Raw genomic sequence first — 6249 nt, 5'->3', positions numbered from 1 at the left:
GATTGACATAAAACATTCACTTAACTCTAAACTATTTCATAAATAGTTGTCGGATGCCAATCTCAAGAATGCAGCATGCCTGCCACAAGAAGGCTTTGCGTAACTGTGTCAACTTGTCTAGCTGTATACCCACACCAGTGTTGAATAATTATGAAGTTATTGGATATATAGGCTAAAAGAATAATATATATTATTCAAACTTCTGTAGTGGAAGCTTAGTTAGTTCCAAAATGACTCATATAAGTAATTTGCTGATCTGGTCCCCCATTTATGTAACAAAGACACACCAGCAGTACTTTTTCAAGTTTAGGCAAGTTTCTACAACGTTCTAGAAAAATTGATAGTGTGAGCCTAATAATGAGTCTACTACTCAATCTAACTAAGTGGCAAATTATGTTTTTTTATTTTTTTAGAGAATACCATTGACCTAACTATTTGCTGTGCTGCAAGGTTGTTTGTCAAGAAAATGTAAGTATGGATTATTTTAGACTGTTTTAAAAAGCAACCAATGCCAATGAGTTAAATATCCTAACAATAATAAAGGTGTCCTTTAGGAGCATATAAATGGTTAAAAGTACAGTATGATTTATTGTAAATTACCCTTTATCAGCAACAGTTATAAGCAATAGCAATATAAAGAAATGTAGATTTAATTTAATCACAACTCATTTAAAAAATAAGTTATTGTCTCACTTGTCTTTTTCATTGGACTCTGAATATCGCCGATGCATGCCAGTACTCGCTATGACGCATATAAGCTCTAAAGAGCAGTAGGGGGTTGGCAGGCTGATGGTCTCTATGCTGTAAGTGGTAGCCTGATTATAGAATTTGACGCTATTTCCAGTCGCCAAATTCAGACAAAGTGCGTATGTTTGAAGGTTTAAGGGAGATGATGTAAAAATGTGGGCTACAATGTTATGTGCTGTTCTTGGCTAAAGCCAATATCCTTTTGGCTGGTATTTGAAAGAGACATTAAGTAGTAAATAGGATGGATCATAAGGGTGGTAGATGATACACAAAAATGCTGTCAGACGATTATTCATTTTTCCAAATCTTGTAACTGGAACTGCACGCCATCATTTATTGTCAGATTTGTATGGCTCCGAAGAATACCAATGACAGTTTAACAGAATAACCCATGAAGCATTTACCTGACACCCTCATCCAGAGTGACGTAAAATGTGTGAGACAAAGAAATATTCCTAAATTCCTAAATCAAGGAACCAACTGAGGTGGATGTGTGGATGGGTTAAGAACTGCCATGATGCTCTCTGAACCAGACATTGAAACTTTATCAGTCATACCATTAATACTTGAAGGGTAATTTAGTTTTTTTTCAACCTGGACTCCATTTCTCCATGCATTTGTATCTAATAGACTGATGTGACCAAAACTCGAGGTTGCACAATTGCCTCATTAGGTTACATTGCAGCTCGGGTTCGAGCCAGCCCATCACTGCGATCTTGCTCAATACAGGACCAGTTTCAAAGATTTTTGGTTACATCAGTAAAATAGACACAAATACATAAGGGAAAAAAACAAGAGACTTGGTTTTAACTATTGACTGTTTTGGAAAGGTTCATGGGGTTGTATGAGGTCAAACAGAAGCTGCTGGCCTGCTCATAAATGGGGACCAAGAAATAAACAAAAAAAACTGAAATTTACAGTTTATTATTTACTTCTGCTTTACAGAAGTATCATGTAAAAAAAGAAAAAAGGATGTTTAATTTTTTTTAACATCTCCCGTGTTTTTGGTCAATATTGGATAAGATTGAGGCTGTTTAAATCCACAAATCAACTTTTTCAATTTCACAATACTTTTTGTCCCCCAAGAGGCAATTTGAGGCAAACAAAATACAAATAATTCATATTCATTGGATAATGTAGGAAAAGATTACTCCTTTTTTACATTCAAACCAGGATTATTGTGGTCTCCACAAGGCTTTATTTTAGGAAATGTCTGTTCTGACCAATAAATCACAAATTGTATAAGCATACCACAGTTGTATTTAGGAGAATAGCTCCCCTGGCAGCTATCAGTTTCTATTCATTGTAGCACAGGATGGGAATGTGTGACGCTTGCATTATTCTTCCCCTTTCATTCAAAAAAATGTTCTTTGATCTGTGTATCATGTTCAACACGAAATCCAACACATCTAGCCTAATTTCCAGAAATTAATCCATAATGCATCTTTTTGGACATAATTAACGTGGTATGCTAAGCTAACCAGCTGCTGGCTGTAGCTACATAGTTAGCATACAGACATGAGAATGTATTGATCTTTTCATCTAATTCTCTGCAAGAAAGTCAAACTATTACTTTGAAGGTCCCATGGCATGACAATTTTACTTAATGAGTCTTTTTTTAACATTAATATGCATTCCCCTAGCCTGACGATAGGTGTAAACCAAGTCCTGGGTATCCTGCTCTGCCTTTGAGAAAATGAAAGCTCAGACGGGCCAATCAGGAATATTCCCCTTATGACATGGGGAAAGGTTACCTCCCCTTTCTCTGAGATTCTGGCCTGCCCATGAAACAGAGAGAGACATCATGGCTTGCAAAAAAGCAAAGCATGGCAATTGGTCAAGGCCACACCCCCACCTTCCATCTGGCCCCCCTCACTCATCCTCAATAGCATTCAAAACTACAGACACAGAAATGGCAAATCCTAAGGAAAGTTCGTTGTGGGACTGGCTCTGGTGGCTGTAATTCTGCACTAAGGCTACATTTTTGGGAAAGAGACTTCAGATACAGTATTAGGGGAACACCAAGGCCTAAATAAAAGCATCCAAAAAGCAGCATGTCATAGAACCTTTAACCAAGTATAGGAGCAGACAGGAAGTAGAAGACATTATTTTTTTATGGATCATACTTGAGACACAAGGACAGGAGCCCCTCAGATACAATGCAAAGGAGCAGTCCAAGACATACTGTAGACATGGCTATGGGTATTATATCACCTCTGTACTCCACACATGTGCCAACTATTCAGACTGTAGTGCTTTGATCTCAACACCACTCTTGCAGCCCTGTGTCTGCCCCCCCACCCCGCTTTCCTCCACTCTGTCCACTTCACCCACATTGAGGGCACTTTGTTCCCCCGCTTACAAGTAGGGAGTATGCATATGAAGTGTCTGCCAAGCAAAGGATCAACAAAGTTCACATGGCTCCCTACTCTCAGGTTTAGCCGCTTGTTGACCCTAAGGCAGAGACATGACCAACTGGTCCCTCTGGGTGAGGTTTTGGTACTGCAAGCTGGACAGCAAGTGATAATGAGAGAGACCAACAAAAAGAGGCAGAGAGAGAAAGAGAGATCTAAAAAGATTGATAGAAAAATACATCACTTAGAATTGAAAGGACAGGAGAGGAAGAGATGGATATTAAGATAAAGTGTTTGTCACTCTGTGCCCCCTCTGTCACAATCATAATTAGGCAGAAAAAATGGCATAATGAATATGAATTGCAGTGAAAGACATAAAGGACGCCCATCTATCCCACACACTGCATTTGCTGACCACACACACATATTAATGACAAGAAGACAAAGGTCGTCTAGTGTTTTGTTTTGTCAGGCCAAGGGAATGGGAGTCGAACATTGAACCTGGTCTTTGTGATCCATGCGTCATCTTACTCCTTAAACAAACTCTTTTTCCATTTCAATGGCATCTAATGTGCTCACCTCTGCAGGCTGAATGTGCTGCTGTGTGTCAACTAAAACCTGTTGAGACACAAGTTTGGCACCGTTTTGCTTTTAGTCATTCATTTTATGCAACTTGTGTCTGAATCCTGATATGATTTGACGGCATTGCGTTTACACTCAGCTGTATCTCCACTTAGCTGACATCCACTTGTCTGATTGCCAAGTAATGTACTTGCAACATTCAAATCAGAAACGTCATCAAACAGTTGTTTCTCATTTTGTAAATGGTGATAGCTGCTTAATTATCCTAAATCTAGGCAAGATATTACCAGAAAATGACTTAATACAATGTTAAATGAAGCTTTGTGAAAATGTTTAGTGATGACAAAATTGTCAAACAATACTTTACACCCAAGCTTGTGATTGTTTGGATTGATTCAGGACTGGAGGGATGGATATTGGTTGTCATGATAACAACACAGAATTTGACTGATGATTTGCCTTTTTGTAAATTCTATAAACGTATGAACAATTATTGGAAATGGACAGCCCTTGCTGAGTTTTTCCTTTTCTAGATATCATTATGTTCTTAAGTTGCTTTAGTGTGTGTACCTCTTTTCTGCACTGTAGCCTGCTTGCTTGTTTTTGGAAACATTTAGGTCACTGCCTGATGTGAGTCGACTGCAGATGTGAGTTGTGCATGCATCACTTTGCGACAAGTAGCCTACAACATGCTAATGAGAGACTTCTGTTACCTTAATACAGTAAAAGTGGACCTACATAACGAATTTTGTTCAATGCTGGCTACAAGTTAGCAATCAATCACAACAAAGGCTGTCACTTGAATGGCGTTTTGAGCTAATTGTTAGCAATCAAACAATCAGATAGCCAAAACGTTTTTGAAATGACTGCTAGCAACAAGCTAGCAATCAAACACATCAAAGGCTGTCACTTGAATGGCGTTTTGAGCTAATTGTTAGCAATCAAACAATCATAGAAAGTGAAAACATATTTCAAATGATTTCCATCTTCTGTTGTTCATGATGAGATGTTTATTATTTTATGGATTTCACAAATTTCAGTAACGCGTTATGCCGTGCACCGTTTAAGTCTGAGCATGCACAACTCAAATCTGCACTCGACTCACATTGGGCATTGACAATTTGTCTGGTCTGACTGACTTCCTTCTGACAATTGTAGAATTGTTTATATTTGAGCTCTGAATCTTTTTTCAAAGTACTTTATTTACTAAAGCCCTATTCGCACGGGACTAGTATTACTTGGGGACCTCTAGTAATTGTACCTCTAAAAAATTTACCCTCCGTCGCCTTCTCTATTTTCTGCATATTTTTTGTAAAAGTAATTGTCGTTCAAAGTTTATTAGCTCCAACATGAGCCGCTCAGTTTCAATCGCTATTGTTTGAAGTACTTGCACTAAGAAACTCAACAGTGACATAGAAACCTCACCTTAATTGCACACACCAGAGCACAAGGAACAATCATTTCGCTTACAGTTGCTTACAATCGCGTAGGCCACTTGCGTAGAGCATACAAACAACAACAAAATTGCATTTTAGGATTGAAAGATTGGGTACCTGTTGAGATCACGCTGGTAAAGATCTCTTCACAGTAAATATACTTTAAACAAAAACACAATGTCGCTGTATCTGAGTAGATTTTTATGCCAGAAATTTTTCTTTTTTACAAGTTCAGCAAAGTTAAAAAGTTTTCCCACATCAGTCATCACATACTGCACTTCCCGGTTATTGTCTAATATTTCAATACTGTACTCCAATTGAGCTTGTTTACCACCAGCTTACCTTGTTGCCTAAAAGATTCTCACAGTCTACTTGAGTCATCTGCTTTCTGTTTATCTCTACCAAAACCCTGACAGTCTGAGCAGACTTTGCAATGAGCTTCAGCGATTATCAAAGGATGAAAAGAAAACAGGCATTGGGAACACTGTTCATGAGTGTGTGTGTGTATACGCCTGTTTGAAAGGCAGAGAACGATGAAACAGCAGAGGTCAAGCGAGTCAGATATGAGGTGTAGAAATGAAAGGACTATGACAGATGATCACATTTGCAAACATCTACAGTTTAGAATAAGGGGACCTGAACTGTGACTTTCAAGCGTTCGTCTGAAGGTGGGAAGAGTGTTGCTTCTACAAGTGAGTGTGAAGGGTGAGTATGCTGAATATGCTGTATGGCTCTAGTCACCAGACAGAGTGTGAAGGTCTTGTGGGAGTGTCCAGATGTTACTGTGAGAGACCCCCCCTCTCCCCCTTGTCTTGACATTATCTAGAAATTGTCTTGCATCACATTAAAAGGTCTAATATGCATTTCTCAAAGGAAGATGATGATGATGATTAAAGTGTCTTGGATGTCCTTCGGGTTGTATTTTATTAGGTTTTCATTTTATTTCCATTTTCAATTTGTTGGGATTAGCATGAATTTCAAAGTACAAAGATGACACAAGGTGATGTCTCTTTGTGCCATCACTGAGTCTAATTAATAGTGACCACTCAAGGACCGAGCTTGCTGAGCCAAAGGTATCTAAGAGGCCCTGGTCCACCTTAGACTCCCTATGACTCTATTGTCAATGACCA

At 38.6% G+C, this 6249-nt stretch overlaps 1 long non-coding RNA gene across 1 annotated transcript in view; it reads left to right on the top strand.

Moving 5' to 3' along the window:
- Positions 1-568: 568 nt before the first annotated feature.
- The window catches only part of LOC116701485 (uncharacterized), a 17320-nt gene continuing 11639 nt past the window's right edge, over positions 569-6249 (top strand). Inside the window, exon 1 of the long non-coding RNA XR_004334925.1 lies at positions 569-579. This is a non-coding gene — a long non-coding RNA (uncharacterized LOC116701485). The remainder of the gene's footprint in view (positions 580-6249) is intronic.

This window comes from Etheostoma spectabile, chromosome 14, assembly GCF_008692095.1.
Source record: "Etheostoma spectabile isolate EspeVRDwgs_2016 chromosome 14, UIUC_Espe_1.0, whole genome shotgun sequence".
NCBI classification, from domain to species: domain Eukaryota; kingdom Metazoa; phylum Chordata; class Actinopteri; order Perciformes; family Percidae; genus Etheostoma; species Etheostoma spectabile.
This window is presented reverse-complemented; position numbering and strand designations above follow the sequence as displayed.